Source organism: Macaca nemestrina, chromosome 11 (assembly GCF_043159975.1).
Source record: "Macaca nemestrina isolate mMacNem1 chromosome 11, mMacNem.hap1, whole genome shotgun sequence".
NCBI lineage: Eukaryota > Metazoa > Chordata > Mammalia > Primates > Cercopithecidae > Macaca > Macaca nemestrina.
Window position 1 is genome coordinate 34,347,913 of NC_092135.1, and position 12,289 is coordinate 34,360,201.

Sequence of the window (12,289 nt, forward strand, 5' to 3'; positions counted from 1 at the left end):
ATATTTCCTTTTTCACCATAGCCCTCTATGGGCTTCCAAATATCACTTTGCCAATTCTACAAGAACTGCCTTAGCGAAAGGCTTCTGGAGGGGAAAGCTGTAACTCTGTGAGATGATTTCACAGAACACAAAGAAGTTTCTCAGAAAGCTTCTTTCTCTTTGTTATCGGAGGATATTTCCTTTGGCCCTATAGTCTTCAAAGGGATCCGAAATATCTGTTATCAGATTCCACAGAAATAGGGCTAGCAAAGAGATCCTCGAAATACACATGTAACTCTGTGAGATGAATTAACAGAACACTAAGCAGTTTCGCAGAAAGCTTCTTTCCAGATTTCATCTAACGATATTTCCTTTTTCACCATAGCCTTCCAAGGGCTTCCAGATATCACTATGCCAATACCACAAGAACTGTCTTAGCGAAAGGCTTCTTGAGGGGAAAGCTGTAACTCTGTGAGATGATTTCACAGAACACAAAGAAGTTTCTCAGAAAGCTTCTTTCTCTTTGTTATCGGAGGATATTTCCTTTGGCCCTACAGTCTTCAAAGGGAACCGAAATATCTGTTCTCAGATTCCACAGAAATAGGGCTAGCAGAGAGATCCTCGAAATACACATGTAACTCTGTGAGATGAATTCACAGAACACTAAGCAGTTTTGCAGAAAGCTTCTTTCCAGATTTCATCTGACGATATTTCCTTTTTCACCATAGCCCTCTATGGGCTTCCAAATATCACTTTACCAATTCCACAAGAACTGTCTTAGCGAAAGGCTTCTTCAGGGGAAAGCTGTAACTCTGTGAGATGATTTCACAGAACACAAAGAAGTTTCTCAGAAAGCTTCTTTCTCTTTGTTATCCGAGGATATTTCCTTTGGCCCTATAGTCTTCGAAGGGATCCGAAATATCTGTTCTCAGATTCCACAGAAATAGGGCTAGCAAAGAGATCCTCGAAATACACATGTAACTCTGTGAGATGAATTAACAGAACACTAAGCAGTTTCTCAGAAAGCTTCTTTCCAGATTTCATCTGAGGATATTTCCTTTGTCACCGTAGCCCTCTATGGGCTTCCAAATATCACTTTGCCAATTCCACAAGAACTGTCTTAGCGAAAGGCTTCTTGAGGGGAAAGCTGTAACTCTGTGAGATGATTTCACAGAACACAAAGAAGTTTCTCAGAAAGCTTCTTTCTCTTTTTTATCGGAGGATATTTCCTTTGGCCCTACAGTCATCAAAGGGATCGAAATCTGTTCTCAGATTCCACAGAAGTAGGGCTAGCAAAGAGATCCTCGAAATACTCATGTAACTCTGTGAGATGAATTCACAGAACACTAAGCAGTTTCTCAGAAAGCTTCTTTCCAGATTTCATCTGAGCATATTTCCTTTTTCACAATAGCCCTCTATGGGCTTCCAAATATCACTTTGCCAATTCCACAAGAACTGTCTTAGCGAAAGGCTTCTTGAGGGGAAAGCTGTAACTCTGGGAGATGATTTCACAGAACACAAAGAAGTTTCTCAGAAAGCTTCTTTCTCTTTGTTATCGGAGGATATTTCCTTTGGCCCTTTAGTCTTCAAAGGGATCCGAAATATCTGTTCTCAGTTGCCACAGAAATAGGGGTAGCAAAGAGATCCTCGAAATACACATGTAACTCTGTGAGATGAATTAACAGAACACTAAGCAGTTTCTCAGAAAGCTTCTTTCCAGATTTCATCTGACGATATTTCCTTTTTCACCATAGCCCTCTATGGGCTTCCAAATATCACTTTCCCAATTCCACAAGAACTGTCTTAGCGAAAGGCTTCTTCAGGGGAAAGCTGTAACTCTGTGAGATGTTTTCACAGAACACAAAGAAGTTTCTCAGAAAGCTTCTTTCTCTTTGTCATCGGAGGATATTTCATTTGGCCGTATAGTCTTCAAAGGGATCCGAAATATCTGTTCTCAGATTCCACATAAATAGGGCTAGCAAAGAGATCCTCGAAATACACATGTAACTCTGTGAGATGAATTAACAGAACACTAAGCAGTTTCGCAGAAAGCTTCTTTCCAGATTTCATCTGACGATATTTCCTTTTTCACCATAGCCCTCTATGGGCTTCCAAATATCACTTTGCCAATTCCACAAGAACTGTCTCAGGGAAAGGCTTCTTGAGTGGAAAGCTGTAACTCTGTGAGATGATTTCACAGAACACAAAGAAGTTTCTCAGAAAGCTTCTTTCTCTTTGTTATCGGAGGATATTTCCTTTGGCCCTATAGTCTTCAAGGGATCCGAAATATCTGTTCTCAGATTCCACAGAAATATGGCTAGCACAGAGATCCTCGAAATACACATGTAACTCTGTGAGATGAATTCACAGAACACTAAGCAGTTTCGCAGAAAGCTTCTTTCCGGATTTCATCTGAGGATATTTCCTTTTTCACCATAGCCCTCTATGGGCTTCCAAATATCACTTTGCCAATTCCACAAGAACTGTCTTAGCGAAAGGTTTCTTCAGGGGAAAGCTGTAACTCTGTGAGATGATTTCACAGAACACAAAGTAGTTTCTCAGAAAACTTCTTTCTCTTTGTTATCGGAGGATATTTCCTTTGGCCCTATAGTCTTCAAAGGGATCCGAAATATCTGTTCTCAGATTCTACAGAAATAGGGCTAGCAAAGAGATCCTCGAAATACACATGTAACTCTGGGAGATGAATTAACAGAACACTAAGCAGTTTCTCAGAAAGCTTCTTTCCAGATTTCATCTGAGGATATTTCCTTTTTCGCCACAGCCCTCTATGGGCTGCCAAATATCACTTTGCCAATTCCACAACAACTGTCTTAGCGAAAGGCTTCTTGAGGGGAATGCTGTAACTCTGTGAGATGATTTCACAGAACACAAAGAAGTTTCTCAGAAAGCTTCCTTCTCTTTTTTATCGGAGGATATTTCCTTTGGCCCTATAGTCATCAAAGGGATCCGAAATATCTGTTCTCAGATTCCACAGAAATAGGGCTAGCAAAGAGATCCTCGAAATACACATGTAACTCTGTGAGATGAATTCACAGAACACTAAGCAGTTTCGCACAAAGCTTCTTTCCAGATTTCATTTGAGGATATTTCCTTTTTCACCATAGCGCTCTATGGGCTTCCAAATATCACTTCGCCAATTCCACAAGAACTGTCTTAGCTAAAGGCTTCTTGAGGGGAAAGCTGTAACTCTGTGAGATGATTTCACAGAACACAGAGAAGTTTCTCAGAAAGCTTCTTTCTCTTTGTTATCGGAGGATATTTCCTTTGGCCCTATAGTCTTCAAAGGGATCCGAAATATCTGTTCCCAGTTTCCACAGAAATAGGGCTAGCAAAGAGATCCTCGAAATACACATGTAACTCTGTGAGAAGAATTCACAGAACACTAAGCAGTTTCGCAGAAAGCTTCTTTCCAGATTTCATCTGATGATATTTCCTTTTTCACCATAGCCCTCTATGGGCTTGCAAATATCACTTTGCCAATTCCACAACAACTGTCTTAGCGAAAGGCTTTTTGAGGGGAAAGCTGTAATTCTGTGAGATGATTTCACAGAACACAAAGAAGTTTCTCAGAGAGCTTCTTTCTCTTTGTTATCCGAGGATATTTCCTTTGGCCCTATAGTCTTCAAAGGGATCCGAAATATCTGTTCTCAGATTCCACAGAAATAGGGCTAGCAAAGAGATCCTCGAACTACACATGTAACTCTGTGAGATGAATTAACAGAACACTAAGCAGTTTCGCAGAAAGCTTCTTTCCAGATTTCATCTGAGGATATTTCCTTTTTCACCATAGCCCTCTATGGGCTTCCAAATATCACTTTGCCAATTCTACAAGAACTGCCTTAGCGAAAGGCTTCTGGAGGGGAAAGCTGTAACTCTGTGAGATGATTTCACAGAACACAAAGAAGTTTCTCAGAAAGCTTCTTTCTCTTTGTTATCGGAGGATATTTCCTTTGGCCCTATAGTCTTCAAAGGGATCCGAAATATCTGTTATCAGATTCCACAGAAATAGGGCTAGCAAAGAGATCCTCGAAATACACATGTAACTCTGTGAGATGAATTAACAGAACACTAAGCAGTTTCGCAGAAAGCTTCTTTCCAGATTTCATCTAACGATATTTCCTTTTTCACCATAGCCTTCTAAGGGCTTCCAGATATCACTATGCCAATACCACAAGAACTGTCTTAGCGAAAGGCTTCTTGAGGGGAAAGCTGTAACTCTGTGAGATGATTTCACAGAACACAAAGAAGTTTCTCAGAAAGCTTCTTTCTCTTTGTTATCGGAGGATATTTCCTTTGGCCCTACAGTCTTCAAAGGGAACCGAAATATCTGTTCTCAGATTCCACAGAAATAGGGCTAGCAGAGAGATCCTCGAAATACACATGTAACTCTGTGAGATGAATTCACAGAACACTAAGCAGTTTCGCAGAAAGCTTCTTTCAAGATTTCATCTGACGATATTTCCTTTTTCACCATAGCCCTCTATGGGCTTCCAAATATCACTTTGCCAATTCCACAAGAACTGTCTTAGCGAAAGGCTTCTTCAGGGGAAAGCTGTAACTCTGTGAGATGATTTCACAGAACACAAAGAAGTTTCTCAGAAAGCTTCTTTCTCTTTGTTATCCGAGGATATTTCCTTTGGCCCTATAGTCTTCGAAGGGATCCGAAATATCTGTTCTCAGATTCCACAGAAATAGGGCTAGCAAAGAGATCCTCGAAATACACATGTAACTCTGTGAGATGAATTCACAGAACACTAAGCAGTTTCGCAGAAAGCTTCTTTCCGGATTTCATCTGAGGATATTTCCTTTTTCACCATAGCCCTCTATGGGCTTCCAAATATCACTTTGCCAATTCCACAAGAACTGTCTTAGCGAAAGGTTTCTTCAGGGGAAAGCTGTAACTCTGTGAGATGATTTCACAGAACACAAAGTAGTTTCTCAGAAAACTTCTTTCTCTTTTTTATCGGAGGATATTTCCTTTGGCCCTATAGTCTTCAAAGGGATCCGAAATATCTGTTCTCAGATTCTACAGAAATAGGGCTAGCAAAGAGATCCTCGAAATACACATGTAACTCTGTGAGATGAATTAACAGAACACTAAGCAGTTTCTCAGAAAGCTTCTTTCCAGATTTCATCTGAGGATATTTCCTTTTTCACCATAGACCTCTATGGGCTGCCAAATATCACTTTGCCAATTCCACAACAACGGTCTTAGCGAAAGGCTTCTTGAGGGGAAAGCTGTAACTCTGTGAGATGATTTCACAGAACACAAAGTAGTTTCTCAGAAAACTTCTTTCTCTTTGTTATCGGAGGATATTTCCTTTGGCCCTATAGTCTTCAAAGGGATCCGAAATATCTGTTCTCAGATTCTACAGAAATAGGGCTAGCAAAGAGATCCTCGAAATACACATGTAACTCTGTGAGATGAATTAACAGAACACTAAGCAGTTTCTCAGAAAGCTTCTTTCCAGATTTCATCTGAGGATATTTCCTTTTTCACCATTGACCTCTATGGGCTGCCAAATATCACTTTGCCAATTCCACAACAACGGTCTTAGCGAAAGGCTTCTTGAGGGGAAAGCTGTAACTCTGTGAGATGATTTCACAGAACACAAAGAAGTTTCTCAGAAAGCTTCCTTCTCTTTTTTATCGGAGGATATTTCCTTTGGCCCTATAGTCATCAAAGGGATCCGAAATATCTGTTCTCAGATTCCACAGAAATAGGGCTAGCAAAGAGATCCTCGAAATACACATGTAACTCTGTGAGATGAATTCACAGAACACTAAGCAGTTTCTCAGAAAGCTTCTTTCCAGATTTCATTTGAGGATATTTCCTTTTTCACCATAGCGCTCTATGGGCTTCCAAATATCACTTTGCCAATTCCACAAGAACTGTCTTAGCTAAAGGCTTCTTCAGGGGAAAGCTGTAACTCTGTGAGATGATTTCACAGAACACAGAGAAGTTTCTCAGAAAGCTTCTTTCTCTTTGTTATCGGAGGATATTTCCTTTGGCCCTATAGTCTTCAAAGGGATCCGAAATATCTGTTCCCAGTTTCCACAGAAATAGGGCTAGCAAAGAGATCCTCGAAATACACATGTAACTCTGTGAGATGAATTCACAGAACACTAAGCAGTTTCGCAGAAAGCTTCTTTCCAGATTTCATCTGATGATATTTCCTTTTTCACCATAGCCCTCTATGGGCTTCCAAATATCACTTTGCCAATTCTACAAGAACTGCCTTAGCGAAAGGCTTCTGGAGGGGAAAGCTGTAACTCTGTGAGATGATTTCACAGAACACAAAGAAGTTTCTCAGAAAGCTTCTTTCTCTTTGTTATCGGAGGATATTTCCTTTGGCCCTATAGTCTTCAAAGGGATCCGAAATATCTGTTATCAGATTCCACAGAAATAGGGCTAGCAAAGAGATCCTCGAAATACACATGTAACTCTGTGAGATGAATTAACAGAACACTAAGCAGTTTCGCAGAAAGCTTCTTTCCAGATTTCATCTAACGATATTTCCTTTTTCACCATAGCCTTCCAAGGGCTTCCAGATATCACTATGCCAATACCACAAGAACTGTCTTAGCGAAAGGCTTCTTGAGGGGAAAGCTGTAACTCTGTGAGATGATTTCACAGAACACAAAGAAGTTTCTCAGAAAGCTTCTTTCTCTTTGTTATCGGAGGATATTTCCTTTGGCCCTACAGTCTTCAAAGGGAACCGAAATATCTGTTCTCAGATTCCACAGAAATAGGGCTAGCAGAGAGATCCTCGAAATACACATGTAACTCTGTGAGATGAATTCACAGAACACTAAGCAGTTTTGCAGAAAGCTTCTTTCCAGATTTCATCTGACGATATTTCCTTTTTCACCATAGCCCTCTATGGGCTTCCAAATATCACTTTACCAATTCCACAAGAACTGTCTTAGCGAAAGGCTTCTTCAGGGGAAAGCTGTAACTCTGTGAGATGATTTCACAGAACACAAAGAAGTTTCTCAGAAAGCTTCTTTCTCTTTGTTATCCGAGGATATTTCCTTTGGCCCTATAGTCTTCGAAGGGATCCGAAATATCTGTTCTCAGATTCCACAGAAATAGGGCTAGCAAAGAGATCCTCGAAATACACATGTAACTCTGTGAGATGAATTAACAGAACACTAAGCAGTTTCTCAGAAAGCTTCTTTCCAGATTTCATCTGAGGATATTTCCTTTGTCACCGTAGCCCTCTATGGGCTTCCAAATATCACTTTGCCAATTCCACAAGAACTGTCTTAGCGAAAGGCTTCTTGAGGGGAAAGCTGTAACTCTGTGAGATGATTTCACAGAACACAAAGAAGTTTCTCAGAAAGCTTCTTTCTCTTTTTTATCGGAGGATATTTCCTTTGGCCCTACAGTCATCAAAGGGATCGAAATCTGTTCTCAGATTCCACAGAAGTAGGGCTAGCAAAGAGATCCTCGAAATACTCATGTAACTCTGTGAGATGAATTCACAGAACACTAAGCAGTTTCTCAGAAAGCTTCTTTCCAGATTTCATCTGAGCATATTTCCTTTTTCACAATAGCCCTCTATGGGCTTCCAAATATCACTTTGCCAATTCCACAAGAACTGTCTTAGCGAAAGGCTTCTTGAGGGGAAAGCTGTAACTCTGGGAGATGATTTCACAGAACACAAAGAAGTTTCTCAGAAAGCTTCTTTCTCTTTGTTATCGGAGGATATTTCCTTTGGCCCTTTAGTCTTCAAAGGGATCCGAAATATCTGTTCTCAGTTGCCACAGAAATAGGGGTAGCAAAGAGATCCTCGAAATACACATGTAACTCTGTGAGATGAATTAACAGAACACTAAGCAGTTTCTCAGAAAGCTTCTTTCCAGATTTCATCTGACGATATTTCCTTTTTCACCATAGCCCTCTATGGGCTTCCAAATATCACTTTCCCAATTCCACAAGAACTGTCTTAGCGAAAGGCTTCTTCAGGGGAAAGCTGTAACTCTGTGAGATGTTTTCACAGAACACAAAGAAGTTTCTCAGAAAGCTTCTTTCTCTTTGTCATCGGAGGATATTTCATTTGGCCGTATAGTCTTCAAAGGGATCCGAAATATCTGTTCTCAGATTCCACATAAATAGGGCTAGCAAAGAGATCCTCGAAATACACATGTAACTCTGTGAGATGAATTAACAGAACACTAAGCAGTTTCGCAGAAAGCTTCTTTCCAGATTTCATCTGACGATATTTCCTTTTTCACCATAGCCCTCTATGGGCTTCCAAATATCACTTTGCCAATTCCACAAGAACTGTCTCAGGGAAAGGCTTCTTGAGTGGAAAGCTGTAACTCTGTGAGATGATTTCACAGAACACAAAGAAGTTTCTCAGAAAGCTTCTTTCTCTTTGTTATCGGAGGATATTTCCTTTGGCCCTATAGTCTTCAAGGGATCCGAAATATCTGTTCTCAGATTCCACAGAAATATGGCTAGCACAGAGATCCTCGAAATACACATGTAACTCTGTGAGATGAATTCACAGAACACTAAGCAGTTTCGCAGAAAGCTTCTTTCCGGATTTCATCTGAGGATATTTCCTTTTTCACCATAGCCCTCTATGGGCTTCCAAATATCACTTTGCCAATTCCACAAGAACTGTCTTAGCGAAAGGTTTCTTCAGGGGAAAGCTGTAACTCTGTGAGATGATTTCACAGAACACAAAGTAGTTTCTCAGAAAACTTCTTTCTCTTTGTTATCGGAGGATATTTCCTTTGGCCCTATAGTCTTCAAAGGGATCCGAAATATCTGTTCTCAGATTCTACAGAAATAGGGCTAGCAAAGAGATCCTCGAAATACACATGTAACTCTGGGAGATGAATTAACAGAACACTAAGCAGTTTCTCAGAAAGCTTCTTTCCAGATTTCATCTGAGGATATTTCCTTTTTCGCCACAGCCCTCTATGGGCTGCCAAATATCACTTTGCCAATTCCACAACAACTGTCTTAGCGAAAGGCTTCTTGAGGGGAATGCTGTAACTCTGTGAGATGATTTCACAGAACACAAAGAAGTTTCTCAGAAAGCTTCCTTCTCTTTTTTATCGGAGGATATTTCCTTTGGCCCTATAGTCATCAAAGGGATCCGAAATATCTGTTCTCAGATTCCACAGAAATAGGGCTAGCAAAGAGATCCTCGAAATACACATGTAACTCTGTGAGATGAATTCACAGAACACTAAGCAGTTTCGCACAAAGCTTCTTTCCAGATTTCATTTGAGGATATTTCCTTTTTCACCATAGCGCTCTATGGGCTTCCAAATATCACTTCGCCAATTCCACAAGAACTGTCTTAGCTAAAGGCTTCTTGAGGGGAAAGCTGTAACTCTGTGAGATGATTTCACAGAACACAGAGAAGTTTCTCAGAAAGCTTCTTTCTCTTTGTTATCGGAGGATATTTCCTTTGGCCCTATAGTCTTCAAAGGGATCCGAAATATCTGTTCCCAGTTTCCACAGAAATAGGGCTAGCAAAGAGATCCTCGAAATACACATGTAACTCTGTGAGATGAATTCACAGAACACTAAGCAGTTTCGCAGAAAGCTTCTTTTCAGATTTCATCTGATGATATTTCCTTTTTCACCATAGCCCTCTATGGGCTTGCAAATATCACTTTGCCAATTCCACAACAACTGTCTTAGCGAAAGGCTTTTTGAGGGGAAAGCTGTAATTCTGTGAGATGATTTCACAGAACACAAAGAAGTTTCTCAGAGAGCTTCTTTCTCTTTGTTATCCGAGGATATTTCCTTTGGCCCTATAGTCTTCAAAGGGATCCGAAATATCTGTTCTCAGATTCCACAGAAATAGGGCTAGCAAAGAGATCCTCGAACTACACATGTAACTCTGTGAGATGAATTAACAGAACACTAAGCAGTTTCGCAGAAAGCTTCTTTCCAGATTTCATCTGAGGATATTTCCTTTTTCACCATAGCCCTCTATGGGCTTCCAAATATCACTTTGCCAATTCTACAAGAACTGCCTTAGCGAAAGGCTTCTGGAGGGGAAAGCTGTAACTCTGTGAGATGATTTCACAGAACACAAAGAAGTTTCTCAGAAAGCTTCTTTCTCTTTGTTATCGGAGGATATTTCCTTTGGCCCTATAGTCTTCAAAGGGATCCGAAATATCTGTTATCAGATTCCACAGAAATAGGGCTAGCAAAGAGATCCTCGAAATACACATGTAACTCTGTGAGATGAATTAACAGAACACTAAGCAGTTTCGCAGAAAGCTTCTTTCCAGATTTCATCTAACGATATTTCCTTTTTCACCATAGCCTTCTAAGGGCTTCCAGATATCACTATGCCAATACCACAAGAACTGTCTTAGCGAAAGGCTTCTTGAGGGGAAAGCTGTAACTCTGTGAGATGATTTCACAGAACACAAAGAAGTTTCTCAGAAAGCTTCTTTCTCTTTGTTATCGGAGGATATTTCCTTTGGCCCTACAGTCTTCAAAGGGAACCGAAATATCTGTTCTCAGATTCCACAGAAATAGGGCTAGCAGAGAGATCCTCGAAATACACATGTAACTCTGTGAGATGAATTCACAGAACACTAAGCAGTTTCGCAGAAAGCTTCTTTCAAGATTTCATCTGACGATATTTCCTTTTTCACCATAGCCCTCTATGGGCTTCCAAATATCACTTTGCCAATTCCACAAGAACTGTCTTAGCGAAAGGCTTCTTCAGGGGAAAGCTGTAACTCTGTGAGATGATTTCACAGAACACAAAGAAGTTTCTCAGAAAGCTTCTTTCTCTTTGTTATCCGAGGATATTTCCTTTGGCCCTATAGTCTTCGAAGGGATCCGAAATATCTGTTCTCAGATTCCACAGAAATAGGGCTAGCAAAGAGATCCTCGAAATACACATGTAACTCTGTGAGATGAATTAACAGAACACTAAGCAGTTTCTCAGAAAGCTTCTTTCCAGATTTCATCTGAGGATATTTCCTTTTTCACCGTAGCCCTCTATGGGCTTCCAAATATCACTTTGCCAATTCCACAAGAACTGTCTTAGCGAAAGGCTTCTTGAGGGGAAAGCTGTAACTCTGTGAGATGATTTCACAGAACACAAAGAAGTTTCTCAGAAAGCTTCTTTCTCTTTTTTATCGGAGGATATTTCCTTTGGCCCTACAGTCATCAAAGGGATCGAAATCTGTTCTCAGATTCCACAGAAATAGGGATAGCAAAGAGATCCTCGAAATACTCATGTAACTCTGTGAGATGAATTCACAGAACACTAAGCAGTTTCTCAGAAAGCTTCTTTCCAGATTTCATCTGAGCATATTTCCTTTTTCACAATAGCCCTCTATGGGCTTCCAAATATCACTTTGCCAATTCCACAAGAACTGTCTTAGCGAAAGGCTTCTTGAGGGGAAAGCTGTAACTCTGGGAGATGATTTCACAGAACACAAAGAAGTTTCTCAGAAAGCTTCTTTCTCTTTGTTATCGGAGGATATTTCCTTTGGCCCTTTAGTCTTCAAAGGGATCCGAAATATCTGTTCTCAGTTGCCACAGAAATAGGGGTAGCAAAGAGATCCTCGAAATACACATGTAACTCTGTGAGATGAATTAACAGAACACTAAGCAGTTTCTCAGAAAGCTTTTTTCCAGATTTCATCTGACGATATTTCCTTTTTCACCATAGCCCTCTATGGGCTTCCAAATATCACTTTCCCAATTCCACAAGAACTGTCTTAGCGAAAGGCTTCTTCAGGGGAAAGCTGTAACTCTGTGAGATGATTTCACAGAACACAAAGAAGTTTCTCAGAAAGCTTCTTTCTCTTTGTTATCGGAGGATATTACCTTTGGCCCTATAGTCTTCAAGGGATCCGAAATATCTGTTCTCAGATTCCACAGAAATATGGCTAGCACAGAGATCCTCGAAATACACATGTAACTCTGTGAGATGAATTCACAGAACACTAAGCAGTTTCGCAGAAAGCTTCTTTCCGGATTTCATCTGAGGATATTTCCTTTTTCACCATAGCCCTCTAAGGGCTTCCAAATATCACTTTGCCAATTCCACAAGAACTGTCTTAGCGAAAGGTTTCTTCAGGGGAAAGCTGTAACTCTGTGAGATGATTTCACAGAACACAAAGTAGTTTCTCAGAAAACTTCTTTCTCTTTGTTATCGGAGGATATTTCCTTTGGCCCTATAGTCTTCAAAGGGATCCGAAATATCTGTTCTCAGATTCTACAGAAATAGGGCTAGCAAAGAGATCCTCGAAATACACATGTAACTCTGTGAGATGAATTAACAGA